Below are 11,160 nucleotides of genomic sequence, written 5' to 3'. Positions count from 1 at the left end.
GCGTGTGACATGGTCCTTAGCTCATGAGAACATGCATCACTTTCAGAGCCAGATTCTAAGGGCAAAAATCAGCAATGACTTGAAGGCATATTCTGAGTGTCAAGGGAGGAATAATATTAAGATTAAACCCCTCCTTTCTTTTTGGGTAGAGAAATGATGCCTAATCATCAAGAACAAGAAGACTTTACCTTTTAGATAGAGAAGTGGATGTTGTGTGATCTCAAATATGTGTCTGTGTGAATGAAATGGGGTAGACAGCAATGAGTGGTAGCAGCACACAAAAGCTGGCATGTTGTAGAGATTTTGCCCTGAAACAGCTAATGAGCCCCACATGAGCCTCATGAGCATTCTCCATAGGGAGGAGCAGTTACTCTAAATCACAGGAAGGTCAGACTGGGGTGAGGTAGTGACAATTCCACAGAGCTAGAGTTCAGGTTGGGGAAAGTCACTTTATAATAATTTGATATTGCCCAAGTTAGTTTAGCTACTTTTCTCTTATTTAGGAAGATAATAAAATATTTTGAAGAAATCTACATAAAATATCTTGTACAAATAAGGCATTTTTTTCCTTTTTAAATTTTGCCTCATTCATGGTATTTTACTGAAGTAAATATGTTAATATTTTTCTCCACCGAAATCCACAATGAAATTCCTGGTTTTAATGTGTATTTTGAGTTTGGTTGTAGAGGGAACATTAAGTAAATAAAGGAATCTGGGGTGCCGTTCCCAGTTGCATTTGTACAAAGTTTCTACTTAAAAATAGTAATATGTTTAGACTATGTATTGAGTCATAAATTCAAAAATGGAATCCTAGTTACCTAGGAGGCCGATATCAGGAGAATCATGGTTCTAGGCTAGCCTGGGCAAAAAAAGTTTATGAGGCCTTATCTCAATGGGAAAAGCTGGCATGATGGTGCCCATCTATAATCCCAGCTAAAGCAGAAAGCATAAAATAAAAGGATTGGTCCAGGCTGGCCTGGGCAAAAACCAAGTCCCCATCTCCAAAAATCACACGATCAAAAGGGCCTGGAGGCACACCTCAAGCGGGGTAGAGTGCATGAAGTTCTGAGTTCAACCCCTAATACTGCTAAAAAAAAAAAAAATACAAAGAAAGGTATAAGTTCAATAATTAACAAAATAATGCATTGTCTTGAATATTTAAATATAAAGAATTTCTGGAAAGGTCCATTTACCCAACATTTGTATTTTACAAATGTAGACAACTTGCCATATTGACTTTACTTCTTTGTAGTAGAAGAGACTACTATTAATCGACCTTGCTGAAATTTCCCTCAGAAAACTGATTCCCCTTCACCCCACTCAAAATGCAAACCATTCTGAAGTTTGTGTGTTTCCTTCATTGCTGTTGCCACAATTTAAGTATGCATGTATATGGCATTTACAATATATAGTAGGGTTTTGAGGATTTAAAATTTTACATAATTAAAGCAAAGCATATAATATATTGTGTATCCTATTTTCACTCAACATTTTTTTTCAAGACTTAGTCATACTGGTAAATTGATCAATACTTTCACTTTAATTGATCTTCATCGTGAAAGATCAAATATATAACACATACATGAGTATATATGAAGTATAAAAATAAGTTATACTTCTTATATGGTTCTATAGAGTTGATAGAATAATTTAATGTAGTCATAGACCTTATTCAAGGCTTTGTAAAGCAACCTGAAAACATTTTTACTATAATTTAAAAATATTGAATGCTCAATAAAAATACAATAAACATGTATGTATGTGTATGTTTATATGCATATTTAGGTCCACGTGTGTATATGCAAAAACTCTTAACCCAAAATAGAAATTATAAAGCATATGAGAAAATATTGTTTCCTACTTGTATCACAAGGGATAGTCTCCTTTAATGTCTACACATTTATAAAATTCAGACAGCATTGTTCTGCAATCATTTTGTACATGAACCATTGATTCTAATAACAAATATTCTTTTAAAAACTCATTAAAGAAATTAACCAAACCACTTTTTTTTTCATTGATTTTAGTGGGCAAATGTTCAAAGCAATTGGAATCCAAGAAAAAAAGAGGTAGAACTTTAATAGTTTAATATTTTAGTAAGGACTTTAATGTTCTATGTTTTTATTGTCAAATTTGCAACACATTTCTTAACTATCAAAAATCACTTACAGAAATTGGTATAATTATTATGGTCACTGTCAAAGTTTTTTGTTAATTTAATATTAAAAGTATCTTAGTTAACTTTAAAAATCTTAATATAATATCAGAAAATAGAGTTCTTTTGTTTTTTTTCTTTAAATTAAGTCTCACTATGCAGCCCAGGATAGCCTAGTGCTAGAATTACAGGTGTTGCTCCACCACACTTGGCTGGAGTTCTCCATTTTTGATTGAGCTATACCTATGTAAAATACTGTAATTTAAATAATGTATAAGAGGGTAAAATAAATGCTAAATCTTACCTGTTCATTTTCATGCTTATCCTTGATTGAAATATTAATCTATCTAGTTTCATAATAGGTACTGGACCAGCAGTACATGTAACTTGGAAATATTCCACTGATATTTTAAATGGCTGAATGTCACTCCTGCTGTGACCCACTTTGAGGATGTCTTCCATCATATCATCTTTGCTCAAACCTGAATTAGGAAAATATATTCCTCCACAAAATGAATTACTTAACCAAAAATGGATTTTATTATAAAAATAGAACAAACGCAAAAAGAAGCATAGACAAGCTTTTCGAAGCAAGTGTAAGGGCACTCTACATTTTAGTTGAAGAGTTCACCAGTGAATTTCCTCAATTAAGGAGCCAATTTCTATATTCAGGGTATTTTTATAATCATATTATTATGACATAATATGACTATTTAATGTCAAGGAATATTCCAGGAAGGTATCAGAGAAGTTAAAATATTCTCCAATAGGGAAGAAGATACCCCTCCAGAGGGATTCCTTCTTCATCTAGTATCTTCATCTACTATCCCTTCTGGGAAAGCACAGAATGGGAGTTTTTATCCTGCCGACCATTGCACCATGGAATATGTAATGGCAGGTAAGGTTATATAAAGAATTTTAAGTCAAGCATGGTGGTGCACACCTGTAATCCCAGCACTCAGGAGGCTGAGGCAAGTTCAAGGCCAGCCTGGGCTACATAGCAAGACTATTATTCAAAAAAAAAAAAAAAAAAAACTTTAGCATGTCTTCATGTCAGAAAGAACTAGTAGCAACAGTGGTGAGCACTGAAAGAATATCTGGAAAAACTTGTTCCAGAACTGAAATCAGCAAGGTTGAAGTCAAAATACTATTCTCAACACCAACACAGACTTTTTATTTCTCACTTTTTATTTTATCCTTAGCATTTACATGACCATTGATTTTATGTTAATATTTCCAATACCAGTCTCCAGAAGACAATTCTCCTGATCATCTAGAATACAAAAGAACTTTTTCTGCATCCCTGCAACGAAAGGTAAAATTTATTTGTGAATGCAACTAATCACCTCTGAAATGATTTTCTAACAAAATTATAAAACCCAGAAAAGATTACTGTGATTATTTTGTGACTTTGTGAACACAAAATAAGGGATTCTGGAGTCGGACCAAGATCAACAGTTAGTAACAGAATAACCTAAGATAATTACTGATTTTTGGAGTACCATCATTTCCTCATCTGTAAAGTGGAGAGAAGACTAGTAAAAACCACAGTACCATATGATAATAGAGTTTTGAGTATCATAGAGATGAAATAATACCTAATAAACAAGAGGTAAATATAATTATAATAGTTCCAAAGTTTTTAAGAGTGTTTCTTCAGAAATGAATCACTTTATCACCTAATAAATATAATTAAGTATGGAATAATCATTTTTGTCCTAGTTCTTTAATGCACAAATAAAGGCCAGATTCCAGAGTTAGCACACTTAAAAGATACATGTAAGCACAAAATTGTTTTTCTTCCAGAAGAAATAATTTCTCCAAAGCAATTATTAATATCCTTTTTACAACAATCATTAGACTTGTCTGTGTAATTTTTATCAATGAAGAAACTAAGACCCAGATTTACCTGAAATCATATTGTTAGTAGATGAGATGGTAAACTCATACAAACCTCTTGCAATCTCTGATTGTTCTTCCTGAAGAATAAGTCTCCTCTTTGTGTCACTAAAATTGTGGAGTGACAATGGAGATATTATATTGGCAATAAATAAATAAATAGTTGTCTAGTTCATGAAAGTGCTTGGGAACTAGAATAAAAGTGTATCAAAAATACACGGATCAGGAATGACATGGCTGTTCATCTTGGTATTACATTTTAATATGTGTGTTGACTGATCTTTTATTTGGATATAAATCAATACTCACTATATTATTCATGATAGACTCATCATGCAATGGTATCAAGTAATCCCCCAAATAGTAAAGTCTTACACAATCGAAGGTTATTTCTTCCTCACATCACCTCACACTAATGTAGGTATAATACGTGAATTTCATGTGCTACCTGTAGAACACATTGCTTTCAAAGTCCCATATCAGGGTAAGAGACTGAAAGAGAACACCAATTGGTAACTGCCATGGCCAGAAAATGTCACACATTATCTCCTGCAATCCATTGGTCAGAACTAGCCTCTACCCTACCTTCAAGGAAGCCTGGGAAATACAATGTAGAAAGCTGGGCACTTTTTCTTTCTGCAGCAAATAATAGCACTATGCCTAATAGAAATAATTGTGGGTATGTGGTCAGGGAAGGGGGAGAAAATTTGGAGTGTAAACATATGGAATTAATGAAGCTTTTTATTTGCATTTGGAGTCACTAATATATCATCTTTAAATTTTCAGGCATCACTCTCTGAAACATCTGCCTCCTAGAACATTGATTTATATATGTCTTCTAACAACTCTAAATCTTATGGGTTTGCTTCTACTACTGTGGATAATATTATTACACTAATGGAAATATATAATAATTATGATGATGGAGTTTGAATTTCTTAACTTTTGCTAATAAATCTCTTGCAAGCATAAAATTTATTGCTACTTTTTATTTAATTTACCTAGGCTTTATCTATAGCAACAAAAATCATGATATTTTGTTTGGCTTGTCTGATTTTACATCTCCCTTTGTTTTTGCAACATGTGTATCACATAAGTATCACACCATTTTACCACTCATCTACAAGCTGCTCATTTTTTTCTCCAAAATAAAAGTCCCAAAATAGCAAACTATAGGCTGGCTAAGGAACAAATCTAAAATAAGATCTCACTTTATTATTCCTTGGGCTCTATTTCAAAGGTGTTCATTTGACAATTAGTTTTTAGGTTTCCTGAGTTCCAGGAACCATTCTACATGCTGAAAACATTGGCATAGAAAATAACAAGCTTATTAAAATTGCATTTAGTAGAGTTACACAGAAAATAAGAACAAGAAAAATCAAGATGAGATAAAATAGGTGTGAAAAAGATCAATACAGTGCTGTAATAGACATTGACACAGGTTGAAGCATCTTTAATAATCCAATAATATACTTTAGTGGGGAAGCACATTTGCTGGCTCATCATAATGAATTAAAGAGAAGGCTTTTATTTGATGATAGAGAATCTTCAGATTTCTTTTTCTCCCTTATGATGCATATAAATAGAAAATTCCTAAAGTATAAAAGTTGTTCAGAAAGCCTCAATGATTATTATTCAATGACCAGGACACATCTTCACTTTGTTCCTCATTTCATTCCTTTAATTAAGATTTTTGAGTGTATATTATATTAAGCATATAATAATGATGCTGGAGGTAAGTACTTTTGGTAATAAGATGAAGTTCCTCTCTTCCAGCACCTTATATTCTATAGGTAACAAACAAGTAACATACTAAAAAAATCCAGATATTAAAAGCAATATGGGGCTGAGGGTATAGCTCAGTGATAGAGTGCTTGCTTAGGAGTGCAAAGCCCTGGGTTTGAGTCTTATCACCACAAAGGAAAAAACAGTGTGAAGAAGAACATAAGGCAAATAAGTTTGGCAGAGTGACAGCAAGAAGAGGCTATAAAAGATTGAATTATCAATATTTACCAGGCAGGGGAGATCACAAAGGTGGTTTTCGCAGGGTGAGGCTTATCCATTGCACTCCAGATGTGCTGACCCCTGCAATTTCCTCATATGCGAGAAACTGGACTGCATAATTTGTGGTAGTGAGGGACTCCATTCGCTCTCTCCTCTACAAAGAAAAAACAAAAAGATTGAGTGATAAAAGGTTTCCCTGAGCAACTGCTCAAAGTTGGTCAGAGAGCTAAAAGGGAGGGAGGGACTGTAAAAGAAAAACAATCCAGAAAGGGAGAACTGAAAGTACAAATGCTCTCAAATAGGAAAGAGCCACCAAAGCACAGGGAAGACCAGTGTGGCCAGAGTGGGTGTGCAACAGTGAGAGCGATAAAAGATAAGGACAAAATGGTATGGAGTTACTGCATTCTTAATAAGGACTTTTGCATTTTATTCTGGTTTACAATGGGAAGACATCAGAATGGTTTATTTAGTGAAGTATCGTGATTTTATTTTCACTTTAAAAATTACTCTGGCTGCTGAGTGGCTATTAGATCCTCAATCAGGAGAACAAAGGTAGAACAAAGAAAAGTTCTAAGATGTCAGCAGCATTCTAGAAGTCTTGGCTTAGGATGGTAGCAGGGTTAAGGTCAAAAATGGAGATGGCGGAAAGGAGAAAGCAGAGTATAGTTTAGCTAATGGATTAGGTTTGAAGTAGAAGGGAAAGCAGGGCAATTAATCTATTTTGATCATGTGAAATTCATGATGCTAATAGACATCCAAGTAGATATGCAGAGTACGTAGCTGGATTTGAGTAAGGTTCTTAGGGAAGGACAAAGATGAGTGTTGATCGAGTTAAAGTGTATCTTAGGCACTGGATCTAGGTCAGTGCTGCTCAAACTACCTACTAGTGAACTCTTTGTTTTGGTTACTAATAAAAAGAAACAAGGAACATGTCTCTAGAATTCAAATCAATCTACTGTTTTCTAAGTTTCAATACCAACATTATATTATATTTCTTTTATTTCTATAAGAAACTTTCCAACCTAAACCAAAATTTCCCAGTTATGATTGAGATTGGTAGAAAGTAATAGATAACATAGACAACCAAGTCCTGTCTATTCTATAGGCCACATATGCAGCTGCCCTGTGCCTTCCTTCTCCCCCTCTTCTCCTCCTACCCCATTGATCCCGCTTACTACGGCCCTCTCATTTGAAAGGAAACTTAGAGGCTCTCTCCTCTCTTTGTCCTTTCCCACCCACATATTCTCAATCAATCTCTTTAGAATAGTTTCACTTTCCAAGCTACTCTCCCCATTGCTGAGGTGATCTCTCTAAGGAGGGAATCAAATTCTCTCTAAACTGAACTTTACTTTTCAATGTAATCACAGTCAACATCCAAGGGGAAGATGTTAAAAAGTACATAAAGTACAGACCAAAAAAGAAAAATTGACACACTGGACACCAGTTATTTATTTATTTATTTATTTTGGACACCATTTAAAAGGCAAATAAATAAAGCCTTTTCATCAAACATCACTACTAAAAACATGGAACAGTAAACCATAGTCTAGGAAGAAAAATATATGAATATAAATATATATGTACAAGTACATAAATATAAGTATAAATTTATATAGTTATAATTTATATATCTACATTAATTTTAAAAACTCATTTTAATATATGAACATATAGTCTTAGAAATCAATAAGAAAATTGCAAGCAGCCCAACAAAAAGGCAGAATATGTGAACTTCCATTTTCAAAAGAGCATACTAAATGGCTGATAAACTTATTAAAAGTTAATTTACATACCAAAAAATGAATATTAAAACCACAATGAATTACTTTATTTACTCCTAAAATGAGAAAAAAAATCTCATGGTACCATGTGCTGGTAAAGTTGTACACTAACTGGGATGGGAAGTAGAGGGATATGTATCATATAATTACTTAAGAAAACCCTTGATGCTTTTTCTGGAAAGGAAGAATTTTTATATCTTGGCCATAATTAGATGAAAATACATATTAATGTAGATGCAAGTGCATATTGAAAAGCCATCAAAAACAATAATCAAAAGAGTTTTATTGCAAATAAACAATTTGAACTCTGGAAAAATCAAGAGGCCTTTATAGAAATGGACATTTGAAGGGACTATTCTATCAGATATCCAGTAATTATAAAGTTACAACTAATAAAAATCAGCATGATATTCATAAAAAAATCAAAAGACCAATGGAACAGAAAAAAAAAGAACATAAATACATTGTGATGCAGATAAACATGATTTACCAAAGAGCTGGCACTGTAATTTTTTTCAAAAGTGATACTTTGAACTGGCTATAAATATGAAAAAAATAAAATTGGATTCCAACTCAACATCAGCGAAATGGAATTTCACTCTATTTGTTATACACCAAAATGTGAAATATAAAGCTACAATCTTTAGAATATAATATTTTAAAATATCTTTATAAACTTTAAGTAGGAGAAAAACTTTAACATGGAGTAAATTCTTAATGAGCTTGACTATATTAAAATTAAGACTATTCATCAATAGCTCCATAAAGACAATGAAAGACAAGCCACAGGGTTAGAGGCATGCCTCAAGTGGCACAGCACCTGCCTAGGAAGCACAAGGAGCTGAGTCCAACACAAAAAGAGAGTTTTGAACTGCACTAGCCAGCAGAGTGGCTCGAGTGCTAGAGAACCCACCTGCCCAGCAAGCATGAAGCCCGGAGGGACAAGCCACAAATAAGCAATAAAGTTCTCATGCTGATGAACACAAACATGTATGCATTGGGATATGTATATGTTTGAGTATGTAGCTTCTATGAATAAATTGCACATAATTAATGGATAAAGTTTAATATCTTAATACTCATCAAGAGAAGCAAGACATAAAATGAATACATACCATTATAACTTCATTTATATAATTTATGAAACAAGCAAACTAAAATACGCTCATTAGGCATAAAACAGAAGAGATAAACTACAAAAAGAAAATGGATAATGGAGAGTGTGAGATAATAAAGATATATGCAAATAACTTAAGTGTTGACAATGTGCTATGGTTTAATAAAGTGATGGCTTATGGCTCATTGTGGTTTAAACCTACATTTAATATACTGTTGGAGAAATGGGCAAGTGAACTAAACAGAACTTTCTCAAAAGAAGAAATTCAAATGGCCAAAAAACACATGAAAAAATGCTCACCATCTCTAGCAATAAAGGAAATGCAGATTAAAATCACACTAAGATTCCACCTCACCCCTGTTAGAATAGCCATCATCAGCAACACCACCAACAACAGGTGTTGGCGAGGCTGTGGGGAAAAAGGAACCCTCTTACACTGTTGGTGGGAATGTTAACTAGTACAACCACTCTGGAAAAAAAATTTGGAGGCTACTTAAAAAGCTAGACGTTGATCTACCATTTGATCCAGCAATACCACTCTTGGGGATATATCCAAAAGACTGTGACACAGGTTACTCCAGAGGCACCTGCACACCTATGTTTATTGCAGCACTATTCACAATAGCCAAGTTATGGAAACAGCCAAGATGCCCCACCACTGATGAATGGATTAGGAAAATGTGGTATCTATACACAATGGAATATTATGCAGCCATGAAGAAGAACAAAATGTTATCATTTGCTGGTAAATGGATGGAATTGGAGAACATCATTCTGAGTGAGGTCAGCCTGGCCCAAAAGACCAAAAATCATATGTTCTCCCTCATATGTGAACATTAGATCAAGGGCAAACACAACAATGGGATTGGACTTTGAGCACAAGATAAAAGCGAGAGCACACAAGGGAGGGGTGAGGATAGGTAAGACACCTAAAAAACTAGCTAGCATTTGTTGACCTTAACGCAGAGAAACTAAAGCAGATACCATAAAAGCAACTGAGGCCAATAGCAGAAGGGGACCAGGACCTAGAGAAAAGGTTAGATCAAAAAGAATTAACCTAGAAGGTAACACCCACGCACAGGAAATCAATGTGAGTCAATGCCCTGTATAGCTATCCTTATCTCAACCAGCAAAAACCCTTGTTCCTTCCTATTATAGCTTATACTCTCTCTACAACAAAATTAGAAATAAGTGCAAAATAGTTTCTGCTAGGTATTGAGGGGGTGGGGGGGAGAAGGAGGGGGCGGAGTGGGTGGTAAGGGAGGGGGTGGGGGCAGGGGGGAGAAATGACCCAAGCCTTGTATGCACATATGAATAATAAAAGAAAAAAAAATATATATATATATACTTTTGGATGTTGGCATTGCATATTATAATGAAAGATTATAATGAAGACAATTTTGTACCTATTGTCTTGCAAAGCAGCAGCAAAGTTTTATAAAAGTGAAAGCAGAAAAGCATACTCCCCAAGGAGGAAGGGGAGAGGGCTCTAGTGAAGTAGCTTAAGAGTAGCACCTGTAGCTGAAGAGCTAATTTTGCAGCTATTGAATGTGGTATATTCTGAGGAAAAGGGTTTCCAATTTCTCTACATTTTTTTCTCTTTATTCATATGTGCATACTTTGCTTGGGTCATTTCTCCCTCCTGCCCTCCACCAGCTTCCCTCCCCCCCCACACCCTTTGTGACTCTTTTCAAATCCTCAAACCTAGTCTCTTTCTTTACAGACATATGATTTAAAATAAGAAAGCATTCCAGCACCAAACCACTGAATAGTTCACACACATCATTCTCTTTATTTAAGATAAGCCTTTCTTTTTGAGCACCAAATATTATCTCTTCTCTCCAACTTTTGATCTCTACTATATTCTCCCTTTTATTACTTGAATATGTTATATTCTCAAGTGAAATTTAAAATGCAAAAAAGGCCAACGGCCTTGACATGCCTTATTCTCTTCATTAATATATTTTCTTTATTTTGACCTCATAGTCAAACTTAATCAAAGGGAACTAGCAGCATTTATTTTTTAATATTAAATTCACTCCTCAACCCCTACAGTCTCTTACCTTTTCTGTGCTCCTGAAACTGCCTTTTCGAGGTCACTAGAGACTTCTTTGTGATAAATCCTCAATCTTCTTCCTCCTGATGACAGCTCTCCAGGGAATCTCAATGCCTTGGCCACCCATGTACATTTGATTCTGGAATAA

The 11,160-nt window shown here is 34.4% G+C and overlaps 1 non-coding gene across 1 annotated transcript; it reads left to right on the top strand.

Annotated features, from left to right (window-relative positions):
* The first annotated feature begins 6,059 nt into the window (after positions 1-6,059).
* LOC141411070 (U1 spliceosomal RNA) lies at positions 6,060-6,215 on the top strand. Its single transcript, XR_012435929.1, has one exon. It is a non-coding gene; the product is annotated as a U1 spliceosomal RNA (small nuclear RNA).
* Positions 6,216-11,160: the final 4,945 nt, after the last annotated feature.

This window comes from Castor canadensis, chromosome 9 (genome assembly GCF_047511655.1).
Source record: "Castor canadensis chromosome 9, mCasCan1.hap1v2, whole genome shotgun sequence".
Classification (NCBI taxonomy): domain Eukaryota; kingdom Metazoa; phylum Chordata; class Mammalia; order Rodentia; family Castoridae; genus Castor; species Castor canadensis.
This window is presented reverse-complemented; position numbering and strand designations above follow the sequence as displayed.